Source organism: Sceloporus occidentalis, unplaced genomic scaffold (genome assembly GCF_023333645.1).
Source record: "Sceloporus occidentalis isolate IW3139 unplaced genomic scaffold, rSceOcc1.0.p SCAF_5, whole genome shotgun sequence".
NCBI lineage: Eukaryota > Metazoa > Chordata > Lepidosauria > Squamata > Phrynosomatidae > Sceloporus > Sceloporus occidentalis.
In genome coordinates this window covers 100,545,387-100,564,314 of record NW_028316985.1, presented here as the reverse complement: position 1 = coordinate 100,564,314, position 18,928 = coordinate 100,545,387, and the positions used below count along the sequence as shown (strand labels likewise).

General features: G+C 39.4%; 1 long non-coding RNA gene across 3 annotated transcripts in view; it reads left to right on the top strand.

Moving 5' to 3' along the window:
• Positions 1–18,928, top strand: part of LOC149312580 (uncharacterized) — a 206,360-nt gene that overhangs the window by 86,022 nt on the left and 101,410 nt on the right. For 2 of the 3 annotated variants that reach the window (XR_016281270.1, XR_016281271.1), the window contains one exon: positions 832–957. This is a non-coding gene — a long non-coding RNA (uncharacterized LOC149312580). Of the gene's footprint in view, positions 1–297; positions 735–831; positions 958–18,928 lie in introns of those variants that run through there. The other variant, XR_016281272.1, reaches the window with a different exon arrangement.

The following is an 18,928-nucleotide window of genomic DNA, read 5'->3' as shown; positions in this document are numbered from 1 at the left end:
GGGTGTATGTGTGTGTGTGTCACCCCTCAGTCTTCCTGGCCTTTCCCTCTCCTGTCCCTGCTTCCCATTGGCTTCAGCATGAAAGGCAAATTGAGGGAGATGCAGTGAAATAACTGTTCCTGGGACAGGTGCCAGCCTTAAAGGTAAAAAAAGCAATTGGATAGGCTGTGTGTTGTTCAATACATACAGAATCTAGAGTTATAACCCTCTTTTTCTGAACTGGGGTGTGTGTGTGGATGGGTTCATTTTTCTCACCCAAAATGGATGCAGGGAAAAGTTGCCTATTACTTGTTTTTTTTTGGGGGGGGGGGTAGGCATTCGAAAGAAGTAAAGAGGGGAACCTTGCTTTCTTGCTTTCCTTCTTTCTCCGCCTCACCTCCTGAATTATTCAGACTGTCAGTAGCGAATCCAGGGACATTAGCATGCACCAGACATGCTGTTTGTCTGTTTGCTAACATTCTTCATTCAAGACTTGTTAACTGCCAGACAAGCTTAACATGCTTCTTTCTTTCTTTCTGCCTCCCCCCTTCTCTTTCTCTCTTGAAACCCAGTTCTCACTCTCTCTAGTCTCTCCCTCCTTCAGAGTGCCTTTCCTCCTCCTCCTCCTCTCTCATGCCAGCCCTCTCTGCCTCCCTCCCCTATTGTTATTGCTGGGAGCTGGCAGCCAAGGGGTAGCAGCAGTGGCAGCAGGGAGGCATGTGGCTGAGGAGCTGGAGGGAGCCTGTTGTTGCTAGGTAAGGACCGCCTTCCCATAGTCCCTAGGCCTGCGTGCACTTGCAAAACCAAGAAATGCCACTGAGATCACGGAGTGTCTCCCATCTGTTTTCACAGGAGACCGCAGAGCTGCAAGGTGAACACACTGCCGTCCTTCCTTCCTTCCTTCCTTCCTCCAATGCTGCTGCTGCTGCTGCCTCTCCCTGTGGCTGGATTCCTACTCTGAGTCTGCTGCTCCTTTGGGTAAGAACTGATTCCTTTCCATTAGATGCTGTACTGTGCTGTACTGTGGAGACACACTTTGTGTGCCTTTAGAAGCCCTGATCGAGGGAATGAGCAGAGTAACCATTGCCAAGCGGGAAAATGAAAAGTTTCGCCGACTCAGGACTGCATGCTGCATTTGGATTATTTAATTAGGCCCCAGCCGTACGTATTTCAGCCTAATCGAGCTTTCACTCCGGCTTGTTAAAAATGACTGCCTTAAGCTTCAGGATGCAATGTCCCTCATTCTCTTTTTCATTTTAATTTGGATTTTTTTTCCTACCAACCGGCTTTAAAGCCAGCAAGCTTTCATTATTATTATTATTATTATTATTATTATTATTATTATCATTTTGAAAGAAGATGAAGGTGGGTAGCATGATTCATTTTTTAAATATCATTTTCTGTGAGTCAGGGCCTTATGAGTTGTGCTCTTGCTAATTTCACTCTAGATACACACTCATGAATGGTGCTTTCCCTTACTATCCACCCTCTGCTTTCACTATGTGGGTGTATTTATGTATGGATAATACATAGTTGTTGTATAGATGATGGATCTTTAACAGCAGCATACGGCATCGTCAGTACAAAAGCAAATTGTACCGTTCGTGATCTTACTTTTGTTTGATGGTATTCTTTTATCACTGGGTTATGGAACCTCAAGCACTTTTGGTTCTATAGTCTCTTTTATTGCATTCATTATATATTGTATATTATGGGGGGGGGGAGAAAAAGAGAGCGTGTGTGTGTTACAACTGATTGTTTCATAGAACGATGCTTTTCAATAACATAAATCTGTGTCAAAAGCATTTCCCTGAGAACAGCAGTTACATTTTTAGGCACTTCTGTAGGACTGTGGGGAAAGGGGGTGTTTATGATTGAAATTCCTATTGTGAGTTTTAAATTCTCTTCTCCAATAGTGTAGTGAAAGACTAAACCTGCGTATTCTGTATAGAGGCACTGCTAATACGCATGTTTAAATTATTCATAACAAAACCGTTTATGCAAATGGGAATGCTTTTTTTTTTAAAGTGCGGGGCAATGTATACATCAAAACAACATGTGGATGTTGATGCTCTTTTGATGAACTTGATCATCAGCCAATTTGGCAAGCACTTTGGAATATTAATATTATGCATACGCCGAACCTGTGAGATGCTTAGTTTTGGTCTTGCTGCCAATTTAAATACGCATATGGAGATTTTGTTTTGTTTTGTTTTTGTCTTTTAAAGCAGTTTTAGTGAGTTTTTGTTTTTGGTAGGCATCCTTTAATTGATGCATTTTTAATAGCTCAAGACACGGATGGTTTCAATTTAGCCAGCGATGACAATGTTGTCATCTTTGGTGCCTTTTGTATGAACTAAATTTAAATTTTAAATTCATTTTATATACAGTACCAGTGAAAATAGTAGAATCTTATTTCTACAGAGGCTCTTTCAAATTGAAAACATTAGCCAGTACCACGATCGTAACTACGTCGTAGCACTTCCACAAAACTGTTTACCGTAGCCTAAATTACACATCGCAAATTGTAGCTTAAAATAAAAATCACAAGTTTTTAAATTAAGAACCTATAGCTTATGATGTAGTGTTTATCTAGATAGAGTACCACTGGTTTCTTCAGAGTTAGTTTAGGATGGCCTCTAACATCAACAAAGTAACACTAACAGAAGTTCCAGCACTCTTCAACACCCCTTACTTTAAAGGATTTGTAATAGCAATCAGTTGTAGCGAAATTACGTATATAAGATACACTTCAGACAGCCATGATTTTTTTAAAAAGTTAACAATTATGTTAAATAAATCTAGTGTATTTCTTCATTTTTAACAACTTGGCAAGAAAATAAGTCACGTACGAAAATTGTTTCTCTCACAAAATTCTCCTGTATTGCAGATTTTGTTTGCCAACTGTACAATAGGAAGAGATTCAGTATTTTACCTTTAATACTAAATTCATACTACATTTAATAAAGGTGGCTGTCCTGCACACCATAATATGGCTGATATCCCAATGAAATAAATGAATTTCCATATCGACATATAAAATGGCATTTGGCCTCAGTACAGAGAAGCAGAAGCGGTGCCACCCATGTTTAAACGCTAAAATCCATCTGATCAGCTTGTGTTGGGGGGACCTGAATCTATACCCCAATTCTGTAACTTATCAGCAAAATTTCAAGTTTAAAAAGAGGGTTCCACATGTATAGCATCAGTTAATGAACTGGTGATAATAAAGTAATTCCATGTGCAGCACTTAGTTGAATATATAGTTCTCTATCTGATCTGCACACACAACTGTGCTTTTGTGCACCTAACTGTATTTCTAGCTCAAATGAGGCAAAAATATGGTATACAATGCATTGTAAACAAAAAAAAATGAGCGAGACTATTAATAACTGGAAAATAAACCTAGTACTGACTGCTCTCAAGAAATGAAGGAAGATAATGAATTATATGATGACGATAGACTAGAAAAAAATGGCTAAGCACTTGCTTTTTTAATTTTATGTAAAGTAATATTTTCTGTTAAAATGAAATGTGAAATGGTTTCAAACTGCAACAATTCTGTCCAGCAAAAACAGGGCAAAGTTGCAGTGTGTATATTATTTTGAATTTGCCTGTTAATAAGGAAAATATTCATTTATGCTAAAGAATGCACACACAAAAAAAACCCATGTGAAGAATGAAGAGCCAACATTTTTTTCTGGTACAAGTGCATATTAATATACTAAAAAAATCCCACAATTAATTTCAAATCAATTAATAATATCTATTATTTTGCATAATCTGTATTTTCAAAAACAGGATAAATGTTTTCAGCAATTACAAAATTCCCTTCATGATCCATGCTTTTCTACAAAACATTTCTGTTGAAGTAGCAAAGTATTGTTTTTAAATTAGTTTCTGAAACATAATAATTTTGATAGCTTTCATATTTTATGTTACAGGATCTATGCCATTTTGGCTGAACCTTGATAACAAACTGCACTTTTCATGTTGTACATATTAAGGGATTTTATAATACAAATAGACCGTCAGCTATATGATATCAGAGGTTCGTAGATAGGAGTTCCAGGGAGATCCCAGATATGGCTAGACTTGGTATTGCGAAGGGTTGTATGTTGCTTTCTGTTTGGCAAGAGTGGTATGGTAAGAGGAGGAAAATCACGAGGAGGTTGTGCTGCATCGAAGACATGTGCCCAAATGAACAGTCTGGAGTAGTGAGCCCTTCTGCAAAGAAACATGTCGAGGGATCTTCATTGTATTTCCCTATCACAATCTGGTATAGTTTCAGATAAAAACACCATCTTTTGAATTACATTATTAGAGTAAAAGTAGAACCGAGCCTCGGCAGGCCAAAATCTTGTTTAAATATATTCTGCATCAGCTATGCCTGACTGGAAAAGGGTGCAATGTGTGATACATGGACTTACACAATTATCACAAACGTTATGATAGTATTATGTGTAATTTAGGTCTAAGGCAGTTCTTTTCCGAGGGGCAGGGGGTGTTATCTGCTGCTGTGAAAATACAATGAAAATTGTGATCTCTTCCCCAGCAAATTGGACTTAAACACAGTTTTCAAAGTAATAGGAAGATACATTTTGTGCCCAGTTCATGGCTCAAAGATTATGAACCCCTGAGCGAAAGGAGCTCAGAAAATGTGATCTTGGTATTACTTGCAGCAGCCGGATTGACTGTTATGCAGTGTATATGTTTAGCATCAATGCATACAGATAGACAAATTACAAACTGAAATAATAAGAAGTCCTTGTTGAAGAAGATGTAATTCTGTGACCAACAACTGCAATTGTTGTATAAGTATGAAAGCAAGTGCTTTATAAGTGCTAAAAGAATTGTTACAAAAGATAGCTAGAAGTACTAGGTTGAAATTTGAGAAATTCTTATGTTCTTTTATGGACCTACCTCATCTCTAAGCTGTTAATTCAAAAATCAAGCCAGTAGACAGTTCCCATTTTGGGGGCAAATCAAGCCTATGTTGATATGACTGGAAAGCTTTTTAAGGTTAAAGGGGTAAGTGAGAACAGTTAAGCCACATTTGCCCACTTACTGCAAGCTCCATATAAACTCAGTATGACTTGCTTCTGAGAAAGTTTGCATAAATGCATATTATCAGTTGCTTGGATTCTGCCTACCTTCTAGAGCATCTGCTCCGATATTAAATTGATCATACTCTTAGATCTCTTTGGGAAGGTCTGCTCTGTTCAACATGGCTTTGTGGAGTTAAATTGGTGAGGTAGTTTTCTCTTTAGTGCCACAGCTGTGGAACTCCTTTTCCCATGACACTTGTTTGGTCCTTGATTATTTATCAAAAACCGTAGCTGCTTCAAAAGCAGTTCAGAATGGCACAATAAGTTATAACTGCAGTATTTCAGTGAAGATATTTCAGTGGTTTTTATTAATTCAGATGTTTTGTAATCTGCAGTCAGACTGCACCTCAAATCCAGTTCTTAATCCCAACTAGCATTGGCCCACTGAGTCATTACGCTGCTGATTTAGTGAGTATACTCTACATGGGACTAAACAGTTGGATTTAGCCTACATTTTGGAGGGAGAAGGGGGGAAATCATAACAGTAATAATTTCCAAGAAAAATCTATGTAAAAGTCTAGGTTAAAAAGAGAGTACAGTACACGCACTCTGGATGATTTCTCTCCATTTGAAAAAACTCCTTGTCGTTTCAGACAAATCATGGTACTGTTCATTTTTAATCCATTGCTGTTCCAAAGAAACTAGAGTCAGATCATGCAGCCCTTTCCTTTGTAGTCATAAAGGATTATATGCATGAGAGACAGCTGTAGAGTGGGCTTCTCTAGTGGCTTAATTTTTAAAACAGTATTATATAAAAGTGTTTTTTTTTTTAAATCCTAGTACTGTCATATAGTTTGTTCTACTCTGGGCTGTTTCTGTGGATATGTTTCCCACTGGAAACAAAGACATAGGCTTTTTGAAGATTGAACCACACATCTTCTTATTTGCAAATAGATTTGAGAAGAGGATATTACTAAACTATGGTTTTCTTGATGCAGATGTAACACTTAACCATGATTCATGAATACCATCCTGGAAGTCCTTCTTTAAGGCTGAAATTTATATTTGAGCCAAAACTACAAGTAATGGTGGGAGTGGTGTCAGCCGAGAGCAGTGTTTCTATCTCATATAACACCCTCCTGGCTTTAAATAGTTATTTCTTGTTGGCCTAATCAAAGTTCAGGATTACATTTCAAGCATTTTAACTAGTCTGAGCCAACATGACAGGACAACAAAGATTGTTATGCACCCTAAAAGCAGGACCACTTTTACCACTTTTTGTTAGGGGGCTTGACAGGGTCTGAAAAGGTTCTCTGGGGACATCCCCATTGCCAAGGCAACCAGGCTGATGCTCCCTGTTTTGCTATGCTGCAGTGGTTTCATTGCTTGCCTTTATAACACGACAGATCTAGAAGCATTGGCCTGGTTACCTTAACAATGTAGGGGTACATTTCATCTCACTATGTGAAGAGGGCAGGGAATGGAATAGCCACAGGGCAGCGCACTAAGGCAGCGAGAGTTAGTTCTGGTTCTCACAGCAATATGAAAGCAAATTCAGTGGGTAGAGTCATGATGCGATCACATTAGCTGTGTGATCCCTAAACGTAGTGGTTGAGAAAGAGGTCTTAACAGAAAAGGAGTGTCAAAGTGTTGGGAGCAGCAGATCAGACTGCAAACAGGCACCAAACTAAAAGAGTGGGATAGAATTTCAGGGACATTTCCCCCAATCTTATATAATTAAAGCAAGCTTTTTGTGCTGAAGACGTTTTGAGGTGAACGTTCAAGTCATGGTTTGCTCTTTACAACCTTCTGCTTGTAATAGGGTGTACGGATATATTGACTCATAAAGAAATCGGGTCTGTCTAGAAGTATAGAATGAGTTTTGCAGTTTTACCATTGAGAAAGATACATAGTGATCCTCATAGCTGTTTTCTTTCTTTAAAGAAAATGTAAGGCTATTTTGTTATACATTGTAGAATAGTTAGGTTTCCTTTTTAAGTTATATTTATTTTAGGTTTTTCATTTACTGTTTGTGTTGATGGTTAAAAAGCATGTATTTGTCCATTGTGTATCTGTGCAGTCATGTCTCAGAACTGCAGTTGAGAAACTGATTGATAAAAGTGCTTAGACTGCTGCAGCAAAGGATATTGTTCAGTTTGTAAGGGGTGACATGTGGACCGTTGGGCTTATTGTATTTTGACAAAACAGATCTTCATTGTGCTGTTATTGTTTTATCAATACCAACCATGTTTTCTGTAGGATTTAAAATACCAAGTCAGCATGGTGTACTGATTTGAGTCTTGGGCTGCATATGCACTGCAAAAAAAAAAATAATGCAGCTTGACACCACTTTAACTGCCATGGCTCAGTGGTGTGGAATCCTGGGATTTGTAGTTTGTTATGTACCAGAGCTCTCTGACAGAGTAGGAGAAATATCTCACAAAACTACAAATCCTAGAATGCCATAGCATTGACCCAAGGCAGTTAAAGTGGTGTTGAACTGCATTAATTCTACAGATCCAATTCAGCCTTGGACTATGACTCTGGAGACAGGAGTTCAAGTCCCCACTCAGCTACGAGAACCCACTGCAGGTGCATCTTCACTGTAGAAATAATGCAGTTTGACACCACTTCAATTGTCATGGCTGCACCACACAGAATCCTGGGATTTGGAGGTTTGTGGGGTACTAGCGTGTTTTCGCAGAAAAGACTAAAGACCTTGTAAAACTACAAATCCCAGGATTCCATAGGATGGTGCTACAGCACTTAAAGTGATGTCAAACTGCATTCTTTCTACAGTGCAGATGCACCCTGAATGCATCGGCACTGTAGCAAGTCACACTCTCTCAGCTTCAGAGAAAGGCAAAGGCAAACACTCTCTAAGCAAGTTTTGCTAATTAAATCCCACGATAGGTTTGCTATAGTGTAGCTGTAAGTCACTGGTTCTCAAACGGTGGGGCAGGACCCCCGGGGGGGCAGTGAGAGTTGCTCAAAAGGGGTGCATGACTTGTCGGCCGTAATCTCCCCTCCTCCTCTTCCCAAATCTTTTTATGTGTAAAATTTACACATGCATTGAGTTAAATAACGAATTTACTGAAATAAAAGTGTTATAATTTGAACAATGCTATTTCCTTATAAAATGTTAAAATGTGAATATACACGAATGTGCGAATGAAAATATGTACACTAAATAAACAAAATATTTTTATTCATATGCTACGAGTGTGGTGGGGGGATATCCACATGTAAATGGGGGTCCCAAGGGTAAAAAGTTTGAGTCCACTACCATAAGTCATAAATGACTTGAAGGGACATAACAGCAACAACCTATTTAAATCTGCTTTGAAGTACAACTGATTTATTTCATGGAAACTCAGTTTAATAAAATAAAGGGGACTATGGAGTTTCTTGTAACCTTTCACCATCATCCTCTCTGTCAGTTGCAGTTGTGTCAACAAATTCCTTTTCTGCTGACACCCCCTCTCCCCGTTCTTCCTTTTTTCTACATGTGTTGAGTTGCATGCACTCATAGTTGTTTACCAGAGATGAACTAAATCATTCCCAAAAAATGCATCGAAATGTAGCCCTCGTAGATGTGAAACTAGATGTTCATATTAAAAATGAAAAATTATTCAAATTTACCTATAACTTGCACATTACATGAAGTTGCTGTTGCTGACCAAAATACCTATGTTCTGGCTTTTTCTTTCTTTTCTTTTTTTACTTTTGTGAACTGCAGTTCCATTAATGATGGCAGAAGTGTGAGACTTTTACACAATTATGTCTTTAAAATCTTTTTAGTTAACCACAGATAGCATGAATAGCAAGGTAAAACAAGAACGAAAAGAAAATTAAATATCAAATAGCAAAATTATTACATTATTTTGAAAGGGAACTTTTTGCATGGGGTGTATCTTTACGATACAGTACAGATTAGTTTGCATCCATATTGCTAATTGAACACTACATTTTTACAAATGATGTAGTTGCATCTAATATATTTTGGGAAGCAGTGGCCAGCTTAATAGAACTACCTGTAATACATAATAAAAATTATGAAAAAAATATTTAGACTGAGATATGATCATGAATATATATATAATTTTTGTTTCTTCTACAAATATAAATATATTGTTGCCAAAATAAAATGGAATCTTATGAATTTGTGAATATTTTTCTTGAGTAACTATTCTGTTATGCAGAACTCATAAATAAATTTATAGGAAAAAATAAATGTCCAACTCCCTTTATATTCTTGCTTAATTGTCTTGTGAAAATTGCATTTTGATGTCCCACGTTCTGTACAAAGAGCCCTTGGAAACATCCTGCAATTTAGAATAATTCAGGTCTGTTGTATGGAAATGTACTATATGTGTTGTTGTGCGTGTGTAGGCATGTGTGTGCACATGCGCTAAGGCAACAGATTTGATTGTCACATTTCACTTTCTCTTTTAGTAAGCACATGTATGTATGCTAATCCAAAGCCTGTTGAGCCTATTGATCCCAACAGAATCAATTGGACTTGATTGGACCTGTTAAGTCCTCTGGATCAAGATTGGTAGCACAGACATATGAAACTGTTATATACAAGAGCCCAATGACTGGACCTGTGTTTTGAATTTCTGATCACTGTGACTATTTGTATTAATTTAAGCACCTGAAACATTGTTTTAGAAATTGCTGCCTATATATTTTTCATGCTGACTTATCTTGTCAGTTGACAGTAGGGTGTAAGATGTTCAGAAATATGAAGAAAACACTTTCAAAAGAGAAAGAGATTTTTCAGCCTCCAAGAATAAGAGGCAAGTACAGTACCGTATATTCTTGAGTAACTGTACTGCAGCATTCAGTACCAAAGGGCCATATGTTATAATAACAGTAATAATTATACACACACACATATACACACACATATACATGAACGCATAATGTATTTCACATATTACGTTATTTATTCTTTAAATTTTAATTTTTTCATATTTGTTTTTGACAAAGCAATTAGGGTGCCACACACTGACAAATAAAATACAGTGCACCTGCGTTATACGTGGGTGCGTTTTACGTGGACTTGAGCATATGCACTCAAGCTGCGGGGGGTGCGCGGGGCGGCGCATCCCATTCAAATGAATGGGGTGCATGCCCGTGGCGCCCCACACGCTACCACGCCACCGCACACTAGCCCCATTCAAATGAATGGGGCTTGAACATAGCGGAATTCACCTTACGTGGGGGGGTGGTGGAACAGATCCCCCGCATAAGGCAAGAGCCCACTGTACTAACAAACCAGTAAATATCAGAAAAGCACAGTGAAAATAAGAAGGATTTATATATGAAAGATTTTTGTTATACCACCTTCAGTCAAGGACTGTATTCAACAATAAAGTTTTTAAAAAAACAAGTATTCAACAGCATAACAACCTCTATTACAGGGGTAGGCAACATTTTTGACCTGGGGGCCGGGTTGCTGTCCCTCAGACAACTGGGGGGCTGAAGCCAAAAAATAAATAATTAAATAATTATATATATATATATATATATATATATATAAAAATAAACCGGGACAGATGTGGGACAAAATTTTCAAATGGAGAACACTTTTTTTTTAAAAAATGGAAGACACGCGAAAAAATTTGCTAATTTTTAAATTTTTTTTAATATAAATGCATGTTTCTGAGGCTTCTATAGACAATTGGCCCCCCATTGCCCCCTTGCCCACCCGCCTCCTCCTGATAGGCCAAAGGCCCCTTGCCCTCGCGCGAGAGGCCAAAGGCCCCGGCGGCAATCGGCGGCAGGACTGGGCTGGGGCCGGTCCCAAGGCCTCGCTGGGCCGCATCCGGCCCACGGGCCATAGGTTGCCTACCCCTGCTCTATTAAAATAGTGAAGACAGGAGTTTAAAACCCTATTAGATACTAAATGATATGTAAATGCCTGTCAACATTAATAAGTTAATTTTGTGACACTTAAACATCATCGGTGTGAACGTCCTGAGGGAGAGAATTCCAAAACAATGGGGTGTCCCAAGCAAAAAAAGCCTGCTTGACTGATTGACACCCTTCTCACCTCAGATGGGTGGGGCTTTGGAATAGGGCCTCCAAAGATTATCTTTGTGTATAGGCTGGCAAATGTGGTACAAGATGTTCCATTTTTAAAGCCCTGTGGGGCTATAATAATAATAATACAGTGCGCCCACATCATACGTGGACGCCACTTATGCAGTGCTGGAAAAAACCCTGGCATGCCCCGGAAAAGGTAATGGGGAGCGCGCCGCAGGCACGAACCCCATTACTTCTAATGAGGCTCGAGCATACGCGTTTTTCCCTTACGCGGGGGGAGGTCCGGAACGGATCCTCCACATAAGGGCAGGGTCCACAGTAATAATAATAATTTTATTTCTTTCCCGCCTCATCAAGGCCTGAGGTAGGGTATAAAAAGTGCGCACCAGCACTTGGAATTGTGCTCTCCAAGCCATTTCCAAAGCTGGTGGAACTACTTACTGTATATATTCATGTATAAGTCTAGAAATTTTAGTCAAAAATTTGATTTAAAAAATCTGGGTCGACTTATCCATGGGTCAATGCAAATACAGTGGACCCTTATCTTACACGGGGATCTGTTCCAGACCTCCCCCCGCATAAGGCAAAAAGCATGTATGCTCAAGCCCCATTGTATATAATGGAGCTTGGGCTTGCAGCATGGCCGTGCGCGTGTGCCACAGACGTGCGCACAATTCCCCCTTTTGCCGCATGGCTTCAGCATAAGCTGAAAGCCACTTATAGTGAGTCTATGTATGACGTGGGCACATTGTACTGTACTTTAACTCTTATATTAAAAAAAGAACCATCCCCTGGTGAAAGGCAAGAGCACAATCTGTCCTGGTAGCACTGCCCCCCACTTTATTCTCTTATCCATCCAGCGTTTAGTATGAGCACAAACAGTTATGCCTGCTGGGATTTTGTAAGTTCTTTGGCATTGTTTTTCTTTGCTTGATCCTTTGGATTCTTTGTTAAAAGCCCATAAATTTTACTCTCGACTTATCCATGGGTCATATCAAAATACATAATTTTGACCCCAAAACTTGTCCTTGACTTATACATGGGATCGACTTATAGTCAAGTATATAGGGTAACTTTCAATGAGATGTGGTCCTTTCGACTTGTCTGTTCATGGGCTAGCCACTATGTTTTGAATTACAGCCTCAAAACAGTCCTCACAGGTGGGAAGGTAAATATCTTACAAGCTATCACAGTTCCCAGCAGAGTCTTGAAACCATGCCCTATGAGGAACGGCTTAGGGAGTTGGGGATGTTTAACCTGGAGAAGAGAAGGTTAAGAGGTGATATGATAGCCTTGTTTAAATATTTCAAGGGATGTCATATTGAGGAAGGAGCAAGCTTGTTTTCTGCTGCTCCAGAGACTAGGACCCAGAACAAGGTATGCAAGCTCCAGAAAAAGAGATTCCACCTCAACATTAGGAGGAACTTCCTGACAGTAAGGGCTGTTCGACAGTGGAACACACTCCCTCGAAGAGTGGTGGAATCTCCCTCCTTGGAGGTCTTTAAACAGAGGCTAGATGGCCATCTGTTGGGTATGTCTTGATTGAGAATTCCTGCATGGCAGGGGGTTGGACTGGATGGCCCTTCTAGTCTCTTCCAACTCTAGGATTTTATGATTCTATGGTTTTGGCTTGCTGGGTCATTTATTATGCAAGCCTGGGCTTATAGATGGATCCCAAACGGTCCGAAAAGAATAGTGTTTGTTTACAGATGTGTTATTGGCTGTGGAAACAAGTTTGAAGGGAGTCTGGATTTTTATATGGTAGTCTTCTTGCCATTAGTTGAAGTTTAGTCCAAGTTTTTGCCCAGTGTTTAAGAAATAACTGATAATTAAATCTAAACCAAACTTGTCAATTTAACAAAACCTACAAGAAAATGGTGCCTTTGATAATAAATAAGATCACCTATCAGTCTTCAACCCTCTGCTCAGAACCTCTAAGCATATATTTTATATGTATGCACAGGAACAAGGGTTATATCTGTATAGGAACATCTGCTTTAAGTGCTGTGGACTAGAAAGTATAGCCACAATAACAGAAGTTCTGGGGTATTGGTAAAGTTTATTTATTTAGTTTATCAGTGCTCCTTGTAAGCAAATTACAAATATGCCATATGCACAGTTGTCATGGTGTTTTTATGTTTGCCACTACCCTGTTCCACAGTATTGGGTGCCATTAGCAAATGGGGGTTGTAGAAACATGTCATGTTGTGCTGTAGAGATATGGGTAAGTTCTATTGGATTTATAGAGGGGAAATGGAAGGTATGGCTGCCACTTTCAGTGGGAACCACACTCTCAGGTTGCATTCAGATAGTCCTCCAGATCATAGTCTGAAGAATTGAGAATGAGCTATGGATATGAGCACTCCTCCTTCTGTTCTCTGCATAACTTGATACATTTCCTGTTGAACCTATAAAATAATAAATGTTATGGCCATGTAAACTGTTATTTAAATGTGGGTTGAAGAAGGATTGGAAACCTTGCCATGCTTTGGAGTGGTGCTACTCAACATGATAGTCTATAGACAAGTGTCAGTCTGCAAGCTACTGACTGTCGGTCCACAGAGTTTCTGGGAAAGAAAGATATAATTGTAGTCTGTGAGCACAAATATGATGCTGGTTACTGAAACCTTGTGGGGGGGTCACTTGCTGGTGTATTGTGAGAAGCACTGGTTTAGAGGACCATCTGAATGCAGCTTTATAGATTCTTGCATACCTCTTAATTTTTGTTTGGAAGTCACAGTAATTTTCCTGACAGAATTTTGAGTGGTACATTGTAATTTAAATATTTATGTCTCTAGTATTTTTTTTTATCCTGTTTAGAACTTGGCACTTTAATGTCCTGATCTTATATCTCACTGCCATTCAATCCAGTTTAAATTATTTTAGTGTGTGTTTAAGACTAGGACCACAAGTAGGCTGACAACTTGATTAGAATTTGTGTCTCTTCCACATGGTTTAAAAAAAATCCTGCTCCTTATTAAATAGTTTTACATAGGTCAAAGTTATATTTTGGACTGCTTGGAGAGTACACTGCATGTATAGAAAGGAAATGGCCTTCTCTGCTGTTTCTGAGCACGTTTTAAGACAAACCTCTGAAATGGAATATTGTTGCTATGTTCAAGTGGCTAGTTTAGCTCAACATGATAAAAATTTAGATCAGCTAGAGTATCGTGAATGATTAGCATTTAAAAACCCTGTACTTTCCATTTTCTTGCATAATTCATTAAAGCACCATTTAAAAAATCAACTCACCTCTGCATTTGTGTCACATTCTGACAGCTTAATCACAAAACAAATTCAAAAACAAATAGACACCGTCTTTTATATAGAGTCTCTAAATCCCTAGTAATTGGTACCAGACTTTGGTAGAAGAGAAGGCTGCATTTCCTCATACAACAGTTGTTCTTCACAGCTACCTTCCATACAAATAAAAGATAAATGAGATTGCTTTATGCAAGCCAATGTATGTGATCATGTGGCCTGCAAATTGTTCCTTAATTTGTAAAATACTCACTTGGAAATGAAATTATTTGGGGGTTTTTCAAACATATCCTTCTTGGAATTATGATAAAACTGCTCCTCCCTTCTCAGATGTAAAATTCATATTATAGAGATATAAATAGAATAATAAGGCTTTTATTACTACTGTAAACAGGACAGTAAACATTTCAGATATGTAAGATTTGTCTTTGTACATGTCAGAACATATATAAACTACATATGCTATAATTATATAAAAACAGCCCAGAAGGAATAATATGTCATTCCAGGCATTGGTGCACTTTGTTTGTGAGTATCCAGAAGTAAGACCCAGGTCTTACTCCCAGACTTACTCCTAGTTGTGCATAGCATTGTATTTTAAAATTGGTACTTTTTTTGGACCCTAGAGCTATGTTTTCTAGTGTAACTATTGTGGATTGAATTTAAAATAAACAAAATAATTTGGAAAATGTAAACCTAAAACAATCTAATGAAATTTTAAAATGTTTAATTACATATAGGTAATTTCTTTGTTTTACACATGCAACTTTTAAAAACCTTTTAAAGCATTTAATATTCCAAGGGCTTTGAGTGTGAGAGGGGAAAAAAGTCAATTATTGTGTTTGGTTCTTCCATATCTTGGCCTCAAAAGCTGGCTAGAATAAAAGTGGCACCCAAAAAATATAAGCACTTGGGGTTTGACTCATTTCCTGAGCAAGGAATTTTAAGAACACTCAGAGAGACCCTCTTAGAACTTCATGTAGAAGCTGCATATAGGAGAACATTATTAGTTGATTATTAAGATATGTTGGAGCATATAAGTGGAGTTGTTGATTTGGTTAAATAATTATTTATTATTATTATTATTATTATTATTATTATTATTATCCAGCTTTTTGCCCAAAATTAGGATGCAAAGTGGCTTACAAATTAAAAAACCAGGTTAAAACATACAAAAGTGAGCATTAAAATAGAATTAAACTAATAGAGTATTAAACACATAACTCATTAAAAGAGTAAAATACAATTTAAAAGATTAAAATATTTTTTAAAACTACATCTTAAAAGAATTAAAAATCCTAAAACATTAAAATAATAAAAATAAAACTATACACAGATCTCTAAAACTTTCAAATCCAGCATCATAAAGCATTAAAAGCCCAGCCTCAACCATCTGTAAAAGCCTGGCAGCTTGCCACTGAAAGAACAGCAAGGACAGGCCTGTCCTGGCCTCTCTGGGGAGGAAAGTCTGGGAGAGCCACCGAGAAGACCCTCTCCCTTGTTCTCACCAAACAAGCCACAGAAGGTGGTGAGACAGAGAAGAAAGCCTCTTTGGATGATCTCAGAACTCTGATGTGCTCATAAAGGGAGATACTGTCCTTTAAAACTCCTGGACCCGAGCTGTAAATCACCTCATTTTGTCCTAAAATGGTTTATTCAGATTATGTCAGTCTAATGGGAGTGGTCCTAGATTACCAGGAATGAGCTTTCAATATAAGATAGTACCAGTCAGCCGCATCCCGCACCAGGGTGTCACCCGGTGTGTGTGTGTGGGGGCTTCGGAGACAGGGCTTTGGGGCAGAGCCAAGAGGGCCTGCTCTCAACTCTTTGCCCTGCGTGGCTTTACTCAGAAGTAAAGCCATGCAGGGCAGGGACGGTGGGCACTGGGCCCTATCCTGAGTTGCTTTACTCAGAAGTAAAGCTGCATGGGGCAAGAACAGGGGGCACTGGGCCCTCTCCCTCCCTGCTGTGTGCCATGGTGCACGGCAGGGAGGCGGGGGCACTCACCAGGTGTCATCCCTTTCAGTGTTTTTTCCCAGTGGGTGTGCACCCCCATACACACATACCCCTAATGACACGACTGGTACCAGGTGATATACCAGGCTTGATTTTCATGTCACTACTTCAGTTTCAAAATACAGTCATCCCTTCCAATTTGCGAGGGATCCATTCCAGACACACACACACACTCCGCGAATCAGGAATATTGCTAATATTGAATCCCCATTGATTACAATGCAGGTGGGCTCCTGTGTGCAGTGCTGTGCACATGCACCATTATGTCCCTTCCCACTTGCCATCTACAAAAGACTGAGGGATGCGAATGGCAAGACCGTGAATTGGGAGGGACGACTGTATTATATTATATATAAAGGGAGCCCTGGTGGTGCAGTGGTTACAGTAAATGCTGGTACTGCAGCCACAACGTTGTAAATTCAATCCTAGAGGAAGGCTCCAAGGTCCACTCAGCCTTCCAGCCTTTTGTAGGTTAGTAAAATGCGTATCCAGCTTGTTGGGGGCAATTGGCTTACACATTGTAAACTCCTTAGGGAGTGCTAGTTTACTGATAAGCTGTATAGAAATGTCCTTGGTATTGCTATATTATATGGTATGTATCTTAGCACTCCAAGATAGACCTAGCTAGGATCAGATGCCAAAGGTGAGCCCAGGTAATAGGGAAAAAGTGGCTGAAAAGATTGGCTGCAGGTAATGGTAATGACAGGGGCAGTTAGAACTGCTCACCTGTCCAGAGCATAAAATGGATTGAACTTTAAAAAAGCCTATCTAGTACAATATTCTGTTCATGCAGGAGCCAATCAGATGCCTGAAGGATCTGGAGGCTAGCAAGATCTGAGTGGGGTTATATTCTCTATCTTGAGCTCCTGAGCAAATTCACTGATGACTCTAACCCTCTTAAATTTATCTAATCCTCGTCTAAGGCCATCCAGGCTGGCATCTATAACTACTTCTTATAGCTTATATTCCATGTAGCTTAACTGCGTGAAGAAGTAATTCCTTTGACTGCACCCAAATTCCCCACTATTCAGCTCTTAAAATTAGACTTCAAGTCTGGATGCTCTTAAAATTAGACTGCAAGTCCTCAGCTTCCACCTGATTATAAAACGACAAGGCTTAGATGTACAGAGCTGCTTGTCTGGCAAGGCGAAACCTGGAGGACAGGGTCTGTGGCTTTTCTTACTGGCTGTTTCTGTGTATGAAGAGAATGGTCCAGAATGAAATCTTCCTCTGCACAGACATGGTGAAATTAAAATTTGTTGTTCTGTGTCCAAGATATTTTTTTAATTATGGTGACTCTATCATAGGGTTTTCTTGGCAAATTTCTTCAGAGAGGGGTTGCCATTGCCATCCTCTGAGGCTGAGAGAGTAGGTCTTGCCCAAGTTCAACCAGCGGGTTTTTATGTTTGAGTGGGGAAACCACTACACCATGCTGGCTCTCATGAAAGTAAAATATAAAAGATCTCTTTTTCCATACTAAAAGAGAATAAAAATATATCCCATATTTTGTCAGCTAGAAGCATAATTGGGCATTGAAGAAAGGTGATGGGGATGGAATACTTCCTGAAAGATAATTTCCAAAAGGTATAGTAATATTATTACCAATAAAGTGGAAAGGAGTGTAAGAAACACAAGAGGAAAAAAGAGCACTGAGGCATGAGAGGTCTATCTATCAACTATGTATCGATCTGTCTCTATCTATTCTCCTTTACTGTGGCCTATTACAGACTGCCAAAATAAAGCTGCTTCGGGTCTCTTTGGAGGTATGCTATTTAAATGATGCATGGGTCATAAGAGTCCGGAGGTCGCGCCAAAGGCACACTCCATTCCTAAGCACTGGAGTGCGGCTTTGGTGCAGTTTCTGGATTCTTAGGATGCATGCATCATTTAAACAGCATACCTCCAAAGAGACCCGAAGCAGCTTTATTTTGGCAGTCTGTAACAGGCCAGTGATTCTTTTCTGTAGTTTAATACAGTGGTGTCGTTGGTATTTGTGTCACCACGGTGTGGTAACCCATGTTGTCATCCCTAGACTGCCTGACACACACACCCGCCAGTGGTCCCTCAGGAGTAGATTGGGCTGCTGTGGAAGAGAAATGTCCACCTCCTTGCTGCCAGCAGCTGGTGAAACAGGGCACTGTTCATGTCCTGGAAGTGACTAGTCATGTCCCGGACTGTTTGTGTCTGGTGTACCCGACATATTTGCAACTCCCAAATGGGGGTGAGGTAGCATTGGGCGAAGGGAGAGGCCTCCAGAGGTTCATGTGTTTAAGGCCTTGGAGAGGAAGCTACCTGGGACCAATCCCCTGGGGAGATACACATAGGCGCTTATTCTTTTGGTACCCTTACTAGTCTACTGGTAGGTAACTGAATGGCAGGGGTGGAAGATGTGGTTATGCAGCTACAGGGAAGCAGTATGGGATTCTTGGGCAGATTCCTGGAGCCCTTAATAATAATAATAATAATAATAATAGGTTTTATTTATATACCGCCCAATCACTGGGAATCCGAGTGGTTTACAATAGAGGGGATAACAGACAGTTCCCTGCCCACAGGCTTACAATCTAAAA